The sequence below is a fragment of the Formica exsecta genome, unplaced genomic scaffold, assembly GCF_003651465.1.
Source record: "Formica exsecta isolate Colony F162 unplaced genomic scaffold, ASM365146v1 scaffold690, whole genome shotgun sequence".
Classification (NCBI taxonomy): Eukaryota; Metazoa; Arthropoda; class Insecta; order Hymenoptera; family Formicidae; genus Formica; species Formica exsecta.
Genome location: NW_021853456.1, coordinates 59,530 through 76,291, shown reverse-complemented (window position 1 = coordinate 76,291; position 16,762 = coordinate 59,530). Strand labels below are relative to the sequence as shown.

At 43.7% G+C, this 16,762-nt stretch overlaps 1 protein-coding gene across 6 annotated transcripts in view; it reads right to left on the bottom strand.

Annotated features, from left to right (window-relative positions):
• LOC115243135 (dachshund homolog 2) overlaps nucleotides 1-16,762 on the bottom strand; it is a 198,405-nt gene that overhangs the window by 152,987 nt on the left and 28,656 nt on the right. The window lies entirely within an intron of this gene.

The following is a 16,762-nucleotide window of genomic DNA, read 5'->3' as shown; positions in this document are numbered from 1 at the left end:
TATAAAAGAAATTAATTATTATAAATCTTTTATTAGTATTTTAATTACTCCAAGTATTTTAAAATAAAATCTAAAATATTTCATATGCACAGTAATGTAAAATAAATTACCACCGCAAAACTAAGCAAACAATTAATATAAATAAAACACATAATAAATTAACTAAACTAAATTGCTCACCCTATGGTTACTCTATCATTGCCCGATGCCCCTCCTTCTCCTCTCTTGTTTGTTCTTTGCTGCTCCTTTAGCATTCGCACAATATTCATTCGCGAAAACTCGATCAATTACGCTCGCGCGAGCACTAATCAACAGAATACAACGATCGCGTAGCCCTTCACATAGCACTCCCGTTATTAATCGCATACAGCCTGTATTTCATTTTATATTGTATTTTATATTGTAAAAGGCGAAAAATAACAATTAGAAGAAGCTGCGACTTATTCGGAAAATCGCGCGATTAAATTTACACAATGCTATCTCTGTTGTTAATTAAATAGTATATGCATGTATTTTACAACAATTTTACTGTCTCATTATAACAGAAGCAAATAGATATACAAGTTAAAATCAAATATAGATGGAATGTAATATCTCAGAATATATCTCGGCATCACTCTGGTAATTTGAGCGATAGATTTTGAGCAATAGATCGAATAAATCGTATAAAAGACGCGTTTCAACAAATTACTGATGTACAAGTGCCAGATTTATGATACGTGAATGATAACAGCGTTAATAACAACTATGCTTATTAAACGGAATATGTCGATTAATCAATTCGGTTTATATTTTTGTTAATGACTGAAAAATTCCAAGACGACATTTTTGATAATACAATGCAATTTTGATAATACTGCACGATATAACTCGATACTACGATATTTTCAGTCATTAACAAAACGTTGCGAATACAAATCGAATTGATTCGAGTATTATTGTATTAAACCGAGTACTAGAATATTTATCAATGGCGTTTTATAATTTCGGCGCTTGTACATTGATTATCTATCGAAGCTAGTGTTTAATATGATTCATTCGAATTTAATGAGTCGACAAAACGATAGTATTCTTGAATATTATATCCTGCAAATAATTATCTGTGATTTTAACTTGTATATCTATTCACTTGTATTGTAACGAGACATAGTAAAATTGTTGTAAAATGCATGCATATACTATTTATTTAACAACAGAGATAGAGATTGTGTAAATTTAATCGTATGATTTTTCGAACGAATCGCAGTTTCGTCTAACTTGTGATTATCCTCCTGTTATAATATAAAATAAAATGCGCCTCGTGTACGATTAACATCGGGAGAGCTATGTAAAGTGCCGTGCGTTGTGTTCTATTAAAGAGTGCGCGCGTCATCGTAATTAATCGTGTTTTCATGAGTGTGTCATGAAAGAGTAGCAAAGAACAAACAAGAAAAGAAGAGAAGGCCCGGGAAGGCATCGAGCTGTGGAGCAACCATGAGGTGAACAATTTAAAATTTTGTTAATTTATTATTTATTTTACTAATAAATTAATTGTTTGCTTATTTTCGTGGTTACATTTAAAATAATATGTGCATATAAAATATTCTGTATTTTATTTTAAAATATCTAAAGTACTTAAAGTACGAACAAAATATTTATAATAATTAATATTTTTAAATAAATAAATAAAATATTTTAATATATATTTTGTTTAAGATTTTACAACTATTTAAATTCATTTATATAAGAATTATATACGTTTTTATTTGTTATATATTTTATAAAAAACTGTATACATATATTCAAAAAATTTTTTCAAAATTTCTCTAGAATTTCTATTATTAAATATTTGTTCAAAGAGAGGTATAAATATTTAATTGTGCGCAATAATTATTTTTTAAAATATCAATTACTCTAGACATTGTTTTACATAATTTGAATATATTTGCATTTTACAGATCAACGTTGTATATGTTCTACAACTCCGCTGTTGATCATCTCATATCCCGATAAGTGTTAAATTATTCTTTATCTCGAGAAAATAAAATATTATATTTGATATCAATACGTAAAAATTAGATGGTCGTCTCTATCTGTGAATTGCAAATTCTAAATTTATTCTTCCTAACTAGCAGAAAATGATGCTGAAAACATCACATTAGCTTCGCTTTCGAAAAACGCAGATAACAAATAAATAAAAAATAACACATTCGAATTTGATTTCTCGTGATAAAAGCAGTAGATTAACACGAAGAAATAAAAGAAAAATAAATTTCGAGATCTAAAAAAAATCCTGTCCTTATGTATTCGTTATCTTGGATTTGGCGAATGTTTCGAAGAATATCGCGTTGAATACACGCGCATTGCACGAGTTAGTATTCTCGGCGGAGTCGTGTATTATTCAAATTAGATTCCTCGGGTTGAGCGGCGTCGTAAGGTTTGATATAAAGCCCAAATAATTCTCCGTGAGGCGGTAGCGTGATGTAAGTACAAGCAATGCCGTCAGGGGAATCCTCGAGTCCACCAGCAGCAGCAGCGCACAACGCGAGAAGGGCTCATATAACCGACGATATATATCAACATCAGCAACGGGCCGTCAACCGGGAAAAGTTCTCGCGGAAGATAGCGACGTTGAGAGTCGACTCTTGTCACACCGGTGTAACTTCATATATACAGTCGTCTCTCGCACATTGATCTTGATTACTCGTCGGGTTAATAAAGACCTTCGAAATAAAGCGAGTCGCTCCGGGTATTTATTTCGCTTTTACACGAAGCCAACAGGGAGATAAATCAAATAGCAGCTCATGTGTTCATCTTTTTTAAAATATAATAGAAAAAAAAATAAGAAATTATTAACTCTTATTACGCGAGTGATTTTTTTATTATAATGACTCTGCGTTTTCGCGCAGCTTTTTTCACGAAACTCGGCAATTAAAGGGTTAATGCGAATGTCGACATTGAAACGACGATGGTTCAACTCGATAAAAGCCGCGAACTTTATTGAAACTTTCTAAATTTCTCGAAGACGGCACCCTCGTGGCAAAGTGCGCTGCGAAAGCAGAGAAACGCGGAGCATCTTACCCCTTGCGTTCGCATAAACGCAATAATTCGGAGTGGCGGTTCGCAGGGGTCGAGAAGAGGAAGGAGTTACCGGGGTGGTTGGCATGCGCGTAAATGTAGTTATAAATAAATCTAGAGGCTCTTAATGTTTGCCGTGCTCCGCGGAAGCGGCGGTGGAGCGTAGTGAAGGAGAAATTCGGGGCAAAGAAGAAGCCAAGAGGGAAGGAGCGGGAACACGGAAGGAGATTGGGGAGGGAGGGGGGAGACGATGAGGGCAAAGGACCGAAAGGGTAGAAACCCGAGGGTTGTGTATGCTAGGATTCTTCGACTCGCTTCTAGAACACTCGCTAGAAGACGAGTCTCTCGATTCGTCGCAGGATACTCTCTCCGCTTATGGTGTAAAAAATTAGACGGCTGTCATCGGAAATAAACACATCGCGAGGAGATCGATGTTCCACGCTTCCTCTTTCGCGGCGCGAATTAATGACTATCGCGGATGTTAAGCGGGGAGGTTGAAATTAGCAGTCTTCGCCTTCTCTACGTGCATACAATTAAAAGAACACCCGTGTGCACGCAGCGCGCTGCTCGTAACCCCGTCCGTCCGATTGTCGGCCGAGTCTTTTAATTTCTTTTCCTGCGTGGCCGCCGACGATCTCGTTCGGATAAGAGGGCACTGTATTACAGCGCATTCGCACGGTAGGCAAAGAACTCGTTACTTCGCACGCTCTTGGAAACGGTGTTGCAATCATTCCGTGAAGAACGTAAAAGAATGGGCGAAGAATGAGTGAATCTTCTCGGACAATTCGCGCGACGTAATATATAGTCTAATGCATATACATATATTTCCGTTTTTAAAACGACATTGTTTCTTGACATAATGTATGTAAGTTAATCGCAAATTTCAAGATTATCGTTTCCGGACAGAAAAAGAGAGAGAGAGAAAAACGAAACTGAGTCTAGATAAAAATGAGCTCTCAATTTGCCGTTAATTTCGCGGTCATTTGTCGCGATAAGTTTTCGCCGTCGTGGATTCCGCGCTATCTATTCCCCGTTCCAATTCCGGATATCCGAAGGCATAACAAAGGGCGCCCTAGTGAAATGAGTCGCGAAATTGTTCCGGTGGAATTTATCAATTTTCTTTGAGGGATTCTAATTGTACTAATTTGTTGCCCTCCCCCCCCCCCCGGGAGGGCACGCCACCGGCTTCGCGGATTCGCCGTCATCGAGGGGGAAAAGGATACGACGGAATCCGATCGTTTAATCTCCAAGATCGCTCTCTTTCCCGCCCCTCCGGTAACGCGGGAGACGTTCGCTGGAGACGTATACGCTACGTACGATATCCAAAGACGAACGAACGCATCTCTCCTCACCTTCAGCCTTCGGCGGAATGCTGATTCAGTCTAGCGTGAGTGAAATGGGTTGCTTGTTTCATCTCCGAAATCATCGATCTCCGATCTTCTCCTCGAAGAGCTACCGCCGAATTTCCACTCGAAGGAAACTTCGCCCCGCGTTAAATGCAATCGGACGTAGCATCGAGCGAGTCGAGAAAAATAAATCGTATAATTAATTTTACAGCCCCTCTCTTTCGTTTAATTATTATTATCGATTGTCGAGGATAAACGAAACGTGATATTTAATTTTATTTAAATTATCCCTCCGTCCCCAATATTATATAGATTACGATCGGTTTTTTGACACGGACGTGACGTCGAGCATTCTCAGGTCACACATTCCTAGCTTGGCGAAAACACGCGTGAGAGTGCGCGAATTAGATGTACCAGGATGCATTCACAAGCTATATGTAATCTCACGTTGTTTTTAATTGATGCGCTCTGCATTTCTGTGCCAGTGGCGAGGCCGTGCCTACTCCGCCCACATCGCGGATATTCATGTGGTGATGTTACGAATTTATCGCGTCTTATTATCTATACGGACTCACCGGAGAACTCATGCTCGCTCCATATCTGCTTCGTCTCTCTCCCTCTTACGGATCATCGATCTCCTTCTCGAGTTCGTACAAAATCCTCTTTCGCTCTTTCTCGTTTAAATGTACCGTCTTCATCTTTCTTTTCAATGATAAAATATTATGTCAATTTTGCCAAGAATTTATTTACCATTTATAAATGTCAATCTTTCGTGCGCGTTTATACATACATCTTACTATATGATTCGTCGCCGCTTGTGCCCACCGTAGTCTTTCTCGCTTTTGAGTTTTTCCTCTGGATAATAAAGCGAATGTAAGACGGAAATAAGAAGAAAAAAAAAAAAAAATTCGCAGGAGTGCGACTCTGCGAGGTTGACGCGAGGCGAGATAAGTAGAACTCGGCCGTAATTAGCGTTACTTTTGCAAAGTTAATTACGAGGAGGATTCCGCCGGCGGCGAGATTCGGGAAGAGGGAAGACGGGAAAGAGACAGAGAGAAAGAAAAAAGAGACAGGACGAGAGGAGAATGTCAGAGATGATCTTTGGGAAAGAAAGAACCCGCGGCCAATGAGGAAAAGAATCGAGAGCTCCGGGGCTGATATCAAAGCGAGGCAAACAATACGGCGAGATGCTGATGCGATTGTATTACGGCTAGTGGATCGGCGATCCATTGTCTCGTCACGTTCTGCCCACTCGATTCCTTTATCTCGATCCCCAGAATACTCGTATCGTGTCATATCGAGTGAGCATCCATCGAAAGTAGCACGCTCTCTCGCCCGCGCACGGAGGGGTTCATCGTAATACGAAATCTACCGGGATGCGATACAGTTACACGCATTCGCACGCATGCATCGTATCTGTCTAATATGGGGGGGCGTGCGAGATAAAAATACGCTAAAGATATTCAATTACCGATCGATCGTCGACTTCCCTGTCGCCTCCAAATAGACGGAGCATGAGATATTCGGCAGATAACCGCATCACTTCTCCGATCGATCATATCTATACACAATTCTCTCATATTATAATGATAGGAAACAGACGCGTCACGATCCGAATCGCGAGTCGCGATTTATTCGACGGTATGTAATTATATACGGGGCGCGTACCGTAATTATATGATAAATCCAAATGAGCGGCGGAGACGCGTGGCTGCGCGGCTAAAATAAATGAAACCGGCGTGAAAACGAAATTGGATACACACGATCCGGCTGGAACCGGAGTCGCTGGCGGAATTTATTTGTTTTTCATTCAAATGGCCTCATCTCGCATTTATGTATTCCGTGATATTGCACTTTTTAAACTCGCCTGCTTTCATCGCGCGCCCCGCTGGATATTAAGACCTCCGGCAGCGGTGTATTAGTCGTATAAATTTACTTCGAATGACGTTGGATTCTCGTTCTCCGCAGCACGGTACATACAACGCCCCTCGAACCCATTTCTCTCTCACTCTCTCTCTCTCTTTCGCTCCTTCCGCCACTTTGTGGCGTTTCTCGAGCACGCTGTATAACGACGATTTGTATTAATTATAGTCGCCTCGCGAAATACTCGAGAACGACGATTAATGACGCCGATGCATCGCGCGAGCGTATACAAATAAGCTGCTCGATTATTTACATAATTGGCCTTCTCTCGCGCGTCAGCGGATCGCCATTCGTCAATCTCGACAGAAAAAAAGCCGGCGGAAGAAAGTCGGTTGAAAAGCGCGCGCAACGCGAACGACGCATGACGGATTTAAAAACACATCGATTTTATAACGACAACGAACGCCGCGTGAGAAATATGAAGATTGGAAAAAAAAAAAGTGTAAGTGGTAATAAAAAATCAGAGGAGAAGAGCGCCCGACTGAGTGGCGGCGCGAAAGGCCGGCGGACGGGTGTTGCGGAATAATTGGTCCGAAGTATTTTTTAATCGAAGCCGAAAAAATGTACACGGCGGCACAGCAGTATAGAGCAGAAGCATCGACTACGAAAAAAAAAAAAAAAAGCGAGAAACGCGCGGACGGATCGAGGGTGAAGGTGCAAGAGAATGGGCAGGCGAGCGAGCGAGCGGAAAGATGGGAAAGAGAAAGAGAAAAATACAGAGAGGGGAAGAGAGAGAGAGAGAACGCGCGAAAAATTTCCCTACCGTTTAACTGTAGGCGTTGCTCGCGTTTTTAATCGACTCCCCGGCGTACACTCTGAAATTCCTTCGGTTAATTACGCGGATTTCCAATGCATCCAGACCCCGTGGAATTTTTACGATTGCCTGACCGCCGCCCTTCGTACCTATACCAATGGAGGTGGGATTTGTACGACTGAAATATTCCAGGGATTTAATTTTATAAATGACCATCCTGTCCCTGCCGCGGGCTGACGATCCTTGCTCGATCGATCACCTCGGCTCTTCGCTATTTTCTGTCTTCTACGTTCCGTACGAGACACGAAGGGTTGGCTCACGTTATGCGATGACTTTCGTTGAGAGAATAAAAATGTCGTTGTTTCGACTCGTTTAATTTTTCAATTTTCTCGTAGAAAAGTTAATTACAGCATACATAGATTCGAGAAAATTGTTCAGTTCGAATAAATCCCAACGACATGAACGAATCATGGGTCGACGATAAATAAATCGATGTTGAAAGTATATGAAAAAGCGACCGGAGGAATCTCAACGTTATAAATAATTCAACTCCTGTCCAGGACGAAATATCGTTTCCCTCGCACACTTCTTCTTTCCCTCTCTCACTAAGTTCTACGCGACGGTCAAAGGGGAACGTAATCTTTTCGCGAAAGGGTTTTCGCGAGAGCACCTGAGAACCAGGCAAAAGTCTTCTCCGACACCCCCTAAATACTTAATTCCATTCTCGGCTAATTGGACAGTTTTATTAAGGGATGCATATTTCAGATGGCGTTTTTATTATGTCTATTGGGAGCGAAGCGCGCTTTCTCGCCGTCGACGACGCAGAGAAAAAAAAAACAGAAGAAGAAGAGAAAGGCAGAGGATCGCGCCGCGATGCTATGTATAGAAGGGTTGCTGTTAGGGGCTGCAGGAATTAGATTTTAACCCCTTGAAAAGTATTAGCGCGCTCGAGAAGAGAGACCCTCGGATAAAGAAAGAGAAAGTATAACGGACAAGGAAAAGAGGGAGCGGGGAAGAGGACAGAGTCGATGCGAACGCAGCCCTTTACTCCCGGCCACAGTCGCCCGCGGTATTGTCTCGCAGATTAAAGTAAAAGTGTAATTTCTCGAGAACGAAGACCGCTTTTATGCCTTATCTTCTAACCTCTTCTTCCTTTTCTTCCGGATATTATATACTATTACAGAAGAAAAAACGCACAGCGGTTCGGTCCTCTATAATCAGTTTTTTCAAAATTCTGTCTTGATTCTTAAAAGAATTCGAGAAAAATATTTCTATGATTGCGTAATTTTATAATAAAGATAGATTTAGTATGAACGGGAAATTTTTATTATAAAGTAAATTCACTTGCTACATTTTCGCCTACGAAATGAACCTTCGGTGAACTTGGGTCGTCTCCTTTCCAAGCAAATAAGAGAATCTTTCAAAGATCCGTGCGATCGAGGAGGGGAGGAGACGGGCTGGTTGTACGCGCGTGCACGGCTCGTATAAATTTTAATAAGTCTCATTCGCCGACCCTTTGAGCCCGACGAAATGAACGAATTAAAAGTTTCTCTCGCTTTAGTGGTCTCGCGGTTGACATTTCGCCGCGCGGCATGATCTCGCGGAATTGCTCAACTTTCGCCGTTTCGAGAAAAAGTGAGCGCGCCGGCCCGCGGAAATTCGCCAAGAGCATTCTGAATTACTCATGTACAGCGCCGCCGGATTATCGAAGGGAAGACCGAAAGGAAGACCGAACGCGTTCTATTAAAGTAATTTCAAGTCGTATCGCGATTTTACGTCTCCTACAAATCGAGGATAATTGAAGAACGGTTAAAGATGAGATACTTGAAGACAAAATTAACAGCAATAAACTCTTAGAGATTGGAACTGTGCGCGACATTATCTTTTAGATATAACTTGATATTCGTACGATACGAATATCTTTGGTTAATACGAGATTAGATTCGCCGCGTTCTTGTATCTGAATACGGTGTAAAGTAAATCGGCGAAGCGACCCCGGCACGCGTAACGCTCCCTCGTTAACCCCTTTCCCTTGGAGTGCATCGTCTTCTGCCCTCGCTCTCGCGAATCCGAGGAACCGAGTAAGATTTCAATTAAAACAACCCCCCGGCAAGGCGGGGATTAGCTGTACGAATCCGTTTCGCAACCCCCCCGGCGCAGGCTCGGTTATGACACGGCATAAATATCAATGTAAATTATCTCGGCAAGAGAAGCGTCGTACGCGGAGGAGAAGATCGCCAAGACGCCACGCGGACTAACGGAGGCCTTTATGAACGCAATCATCGCGCGATTTTGCATTTATGAGGTTTAAATTGGTACCACCTACCGTCGCTTGTCCCGCTTGTTACGCATCAAGCCGTTCCCGATTTTCCATACTCGCGCTGAGATTAGCTGTATAAAGCGTCAAAGATGATATGAATAATCGAAATTAAGAGAAGAAAAAAAGCTATCACGCAGTATTAAATAGCAATTATAATGTGAAGGGGAAATAAAAGTGAAGGAGATGTGTGATCGAATTAAATTTTTTCCAACAATTTTAATTTTTCTTCGCGTTTATTCAAGATGGTATTCTGAACGGAATACGAGATGGATTCTACTACAATAACTGCAGAAAACGCGCTATCGGAATATACCGGGTATGCGTAGATACGTTTACTCTACTCGCGTTACATAGCGATACATTACAGACGGCGCGTCAAATAATAATTTTCCCAACGGAGGCAGGGTAGAGAATCGCAACTGCGCTCGTTCAAGTCGACGGAAAATCATACTACGAAATCATAATTAACGGAATTATGTCGGAGGTAACCCGATACGTTTTCGAGTGGAGGGATGGAATCGCGAGTGGAGTAACAGTCGAGGGACGAGACGGCGAAGAGAGACGATGTTTTCCAGGGGGCTACATCTAAGAAGGGTTGTGCTCGTCGAGAGACGCGCCCCCAGAGCGCGTACATACGCTAGCACGCAAGCACGCACATACGCACGCACGCATTCGCGACGTAATGAACATGAAATTAAACGACGCGCCTCCGCGCTCGCGCGAGCCGGGGAGATTGCGTTTTGCTTTATTCAGGAGGTTTTAATTATACAATGCCTCGGCATATCGGCGGCCGAATATAGCTCTCCACGCTCTGTTTCGAAACACTTTGAGAAGTCGAAACGGTCGCCGGTTAAAAATGCGCCGCGTCGGAGAAACGCGGGTTTAATATGCCTATCGTTAGCATTCCTCGCGGTGAAAATAAAACGCGGCGCAAATCTACGAAGCGATGATAAGTGTTAGATGGAAGACCATCGTTTTATATAAGAGAGAGATTTTTAAAATTACATATAATTTTATACTACTCTATATATATTGCGTGTATGAAAAATCGCGCGCGACCAAAAGAAATTGGACGAAAGTTGTAAAACTCGAACATTGTTTCTAGAGATCGATTCATCTGACATCCGCTTTAACACACGGAATGTGGCTAACTAATTGCTTCATTTCTCGCTCGAGAGCGTTATTGCTAACTTTCATCTACGACAAATGTTATGTTATGTATTACAAGGAAAAAGAAAGAGACATTTCTTTCTACTTCTACATTTACATCTTACAATTAGAGGAAGCGAGAGAGAAACGTAGAAAGTAGTTTTATACATAAAAACTAAAATGCATACTTTACGTGTGGCACGTATATCGCAAAGATTTATAAAACGTAAAGGGAAAAATAAGCGTTCACGTCTCATATTGAATTCTATAACAGAGCGATAATAGTGACGTATACGCGAAAACGCATTTTGAAAAGAATCATCGGAGGAGAAGAGAAACCCCGGTTGAAATCCGTATCCGCTCTCGTGAAGAGCCGAGCCGGGGCGTAGCGAGAGAAAACACAGATAGATGAAGAAGACGAGAAGAAGAAGAAAAAGAAGAAGGGGGTTCTAGACGGGAAAACGAAAGAGGGCCAAGAGGGCGTTAACTGAACTTTAATGGAGATCATAGATAAAACGTTCTGGCGGACGTTGAAAGAACTCTTTGACGGATTACGCCTAAATCGTATCTATCTCCTCTCCGCGTCTCCGCGTCGTCAAGAGAGAGAAAGAGAGAGAGAGAAAGAGGGAAATCGCTATTGTGTATACCTGAAGAACTCGCAAGACGGCAGCGAGGGGTCGGTGGGTAGCTAAGGCTAAGTGTTATAATACCTGAAACCCGATGGACTTACGAGAGGGGAGGAGGTAGAAAAACCGACGAGAGAGCGCGAGGGGGAGGAGAGACTCGCTTACTACCGTGCGAGAGAATATTCTTCGGAATAACCGACGGGATTCCAAGTCTCTCTAGTCTTCCCTTTCCCCACCCCCTTGCCCCAGGCTGCCTTTTGTCGGTGGCGTTTGGATCGGTATCGTTGTCACGATCTGCCAGACCCGACTCCTGGATGCAGCATCGCGTTGGTTGCGACCGCGCCGTGCAAACGTGCTTGATTTCACCGGAGATTCATACCGGCGATTCCGGATAACGGAGTTGAAAATTTTATTACACCTGCGCGCATGATAGCGCGATCGGGGAGTACGGAAACGGGTGGGGGGGGGGAGGGGGAATCGTTAAAAGATCGCGCGCCGCGCTTCGTTTAGAGACGGATTTAATCTCTCGTCTGTGTGCGAAGATTCCTTCCACCGACATTTATTATGCGCAGATAGTTCGCGAATATTGTGCAAAGACCGGCCGTTTTATTATCCTTATCTCGTTGAAGAGCTATAACCGCGTATTAAAGGCGCGCGTTGGTATTCGGGAAACTGGGTCGAGCGGATGGTTCGGACCGCGGCAATCTTGTACAGTTTTGTTAAATATTTATGAATTTTTCATCCGATGCACATTAACGCAATCTTGAATAAAACACGACAAGTCGACATTCGGTATTAAACGGAGAAGGAAACTAATGTCTCGAAACAATTAATATACAACTTTGATCAACAGCTCGGCGTTATTCTCAACGGATATACATATATTCGGCTTACGGATAAAAGCTGCGACTTTGTCACTCTGTCTCTTTATGCGAAAAATCGGCAGGCGCGACCCTACCAGCTACGCGGAAAAATGTCGCATTTTTTCCGCCCCTGGCAAACGAGAGATTTCCGGCACCCTCTCGGGCGGAGGAGTGCCGCCACGCGTACTTTCCGCCCTTTTTCCCATTCTCTCCGTCTCCTTCTCTCTCTCTCTCTCTCTCTGGATTTGTACTCGCGTTGGTCGAGAGGACGAAAAAGGAAGCGAGAGCGAGAGCTCAACAAGTCGAATAAAAAGCTCATAAATAAAGAGGAGGAATTCTCCCTTGCTCTCTCTCTCTCGAAGCGCCCGGTTACCCGCGCCGTTTCCACCCTCTCGCATCCCTCGCAGTTTCTGCGAATGTCCCCGCGGACACCTGTTGCTGTTGCTCTCCGCGCGGCGACGACAAAGAGAGAAACGTAGAAACGGTAATCGGCGATCGTGGAAGCGCGAGCGAGACGCGACGGGGAGGAAATTGGAGCTATTCGACGTCCTGATTCCTCCTCACTGCCGAGTGTCGACCGGGCGCGATCACGCGTGATCCTGCAACACGCCACTGATCCACCCTCGACGAGCTTGAACCGACGGTGTTTGGGAACGGAAGGAGGTGAGCGTGACGCCGTGAATAATGTCTCTGCGTTTGCCATTCGCTTCGGGTATTTTCGTGCGTGCTCTTTCCGACTCCACATATCGTATATCATTCCGTTTAAATTTATCTCACCCGTGAGAACGAGATTCTACAGGTTGTACAAGCATAATATAAATGTGTGGTCTTATTTAATTTGATATATCTTACAATTTTTCCCTACTACATAATTTCTTTAATTCGTAATCTCTATACGTATAATTGAGTTAAAATGCATAGTTTTTTATATTTTACGCGTGTAAATTCTATTACAAAATTTTTCATAATATTGTTTCACGATCGTTTCGAATATTTTAAAAGATTCGATATATATACCAGCTGAGAATAAAGATTACGTTTCCAATTAACGTATTGGGAAGAGGAAAAACAAAACGCAAAACTCTAATTTTGCTCACGAGCTTTATCAGAATGTCATGTCCGACACCATGACAGCACACCGCAAGCGGGGCCACGGGTATCCGAGGCAGCTGCTGATTTGTGATAAATGGAATCCGGGGAACGCGACAGGAGTGGGAATAGTATGCCCGTCGGGTCGTCCCGCTAATTACGGGGTGGCCTCGAATAAATTACAACCGAAAACGCCAACTCGTTTTGTATACCACCGTATTATAATTCCGCAGCGTCGTTTCTCGCTGCGGGCAGGAAAACGATAATCCAAGGAGCACGAGCAGGGGTATCCGATATTTTCGTCTCGACCTTCCGACGTGTACGAAAATATGCGAGGTATTTTATTTCCCAATATCTGCGCGAGAGTACGGCTAGTCGTCGTGGGATGTTTCAATTCCGGACTCACCGCGACCGATCCCTTGACCCGACAAATTGAATCGGACGCCGAGATCATCCAAGGTCCAGTTTTCCCTTCCATTGCGCGGCCGAAATGATTTTTCCAGTAGCGTCGGAAAGACAAATTGAGAAGCACGACGAAATATATCCAACTGACTTTCGATCCAGCCAAGACGTCTCGATTTTCTAACGATAGCAATCTTATACGATTCGAAGGCGGAAGTAATTGCCCGTTTTTTTTTCCAGAACGTGATAATAAAAGTCGGGAAATAAAAGAGACGAGATCTTGTTGGCGAGGCAATGAGGTCCATTTGCAAGGATTAACTTTGCGAAATTGGACCTCTTTTAAACGTTAAACAGTTCGCGTCGGAATAATAAGACTCTGGCCATTATTCCGTATCGAATGCGTTTTCATTCTCTTTCTATCTCTCTCTTTCTCTCTCGCGGGGAGAGAAAAAAAGGAAAGAAGAACGAGGCGAGAGTTCTGTCTGCACAAGCGCCGGCTTTTATCCGGCTCGCCCGGTCCCCCGGGTATTCCGGGTATATAACCGACGCCGACTCTCGATTACAACTTTTTATTGCATTTCCATTTCATCTCTCGCCCAGCCGAGCAAGGAGAGGAAACTCTCTCGCGAGCGACCGGGCACCCCGGAGTGAGATTGAAACGAATGCGTTTTAAACGCGATTATTGCGCCAAGTCTCGGGCAGACCCGGGGGAAAGCGGACGTTCGTAATATACGTTTGTGACGCGCGCACGTCACGATGAGATCTTGCGACAACAATTTTAGGCAGAGCAAAATAATTTTACGAGCAAACATTTTTTCAGCGATCTCTACGCGCTTAAATATATATAGACACAGAGCTAATAACATGTAATCCTAGAGCAGCAGTATCAAATTTCGCGACAAGACAAGTGAATTTTATTTTAAATCTACGAAATATCGATGCACTCGACATCGCTTTGTATTCTTCGATCCAGGTCGCGAAAGTATAAAGGAAACGTACGTAGATGACGACCAGTTCGAAACACCTTCGCATTTCGAGATAATAAAGCGAAGAGGCGGAACACCCGCCGTGTCATGCCGCTATTATTTATTGAGTTAATCTTGGTCAAACACACACACGCAGCGGATACGATTCTTTTTCTTTCGTTCTTTGCTTTTCCCTCTCCTTCTCCCCCGTTCCGTTACTCGCCATAGACGTGGAGCGAGGAGCACCAGAAGTTTCAACGCTACCGGAAGCTACGATGAGATAGCGCTAAGGGCAATTTGTCGGAGCGAAAGATATAACGCTCGCGCGCGCGCGCGCGCGCGCGTGTATTCCTCTCCTCCGCGAGGCAAATCGGCCGGTCGAGCACATGCGTTCTTCGATGCGCACGCGTAATTTCGCTGAACAACGTTGCGCGAGTTTCTACGACATGATTGATGAAACATATCTCACGGCGCGGAAGAACTGGGATCGTGAAATCCGATGGTTGGAACAATTCTCGCGCCCAGAAAAAGAAAATACCGTTCAAAAGTAATATAGATTGAGTATATATATATATATCAAGGCAGAAATATTATGTTACCTTTTTTTTATTTACATTTTATATAGTGTCTGTCACATTCGAATAAAAAAGAAATGAATATCTCGGAGACAGAAGGATGACAATATGCCAATAAGTACGATCGAAGCCATATTCACGCGCACCGGTAGTTACCCTCCTGCTGATGTCTTCTTTTCCCGACGCGTATCCGAGATAATTCGGGGATGCGTAAAATCCTGCTATTTACCGCGATAATCGGGGCGTGAGCGATATTTGCAAGAGAAAGAGAGAAGCTGAGGGAGAGAGAAAGAGGAAGGCAGATGGACCAACGACAGAGACGATGACAGTAGCGCGTAAGCAGCGGCGAATATCTGTCTCTCTTTCTTTTTCTCTTTCTCTCTTTCTCTCTCTTTTTCATTCTAGAGGCGGTCCTCGGAGGTTTAGAGAGCATTCAGAATGCGTTTAGGGCATCGCCCGGATGAGGACTGTCGCGCAACCGAATGTCGGCCACCCGTGGCGATCGACGGGGGCGTGAAATCGGGCGCCTCTTTAAACGCGAGGTGACACCCGCGGGGCGATTATGCGACAGGATGACAGGAGCGGGCCGACGAAAATAGAGTGCGGTGCCCTTTCAGGTACCGTCAAGCGTGCCGAGCGCGAGAGTGCAGCGCGTGAAATATTAAGGGCAGGCATCTCGATCCGAATCCGAAATACGGTTACACCGTGGACTTACGTGGCGCGCGCTAACCCGAACAAAACATTGCACCCTCGTTATACCAGACAAGGGCGTATTTCAATATCAGCCGTGAAGACTTATTAGTTTAATGTAGATCACTGATAGGCAATCTAATAGAGATATTGAAAGAGAATTAAATATTGTAATTCGAGAAGGAGCACTGAGAGAAATGTAGAGAGAGAATCTTATAAAGTTAAAAATATTATATTTCACTGACGTGAGTAATTTTAGTTTCGGCAAGTCCGACATGAAAAAAAAAAAAAAAAGAAAAAAAGAAAAACTTAATGCGTTGCTCGAATATGATTTAAAGGCAGAGAAAGAAGACTAGAAAAACGACTCTAAAAGTTCTAAGAGGAAAGAGGAGGGAGAGAGAGCGTGCTGAAATCGAGACGAGCGGAATCGCCGTGAAGAGAGGAGACGTGTGTTATTAACGCGGAGCACATACGGTATCCGTGGCGTTGTCGATCTCCGTTGGCAGCCCGTTTACCATGGCCGGCGAAAAATAAGCGTCGCCGATAAGCATCCGGCGCCGGATAAAAAGGAACGTCTATAATAACACAGCGTCCATCTCCGAAGTCTCGAGCCGAGACGAGTCGCGCGGCGCGAGTAAATAGCCGCGCGTCGCGCACAATCACGATACCCGGCGCGCTCAGGTATTGCCATTACCGTACCCGTGGGATTATTTACGGTTACCATAACTCCCAGGCTCCGTTGCGCTTAAGATCTTAAGAGAGACCCGTACGTACGCACGTACGAACGGACGTAAGTGGAAGAAACATCACGAACGATTTATTCGCGCCGGCTGGCGCGAGACTTTTCTACGCGCCAGCGTAGAACGCCGCGAGAGAGTCTCGCGTTGACGAAATTACACGGCTAATCACCATCAGCGACGCTAATCCCCAAAGTATCAGTTTCCTTTTACTCTCGTTAACATTGTAACCTCCGAATACCGGCAAATTTTATTTATTTTTTTTT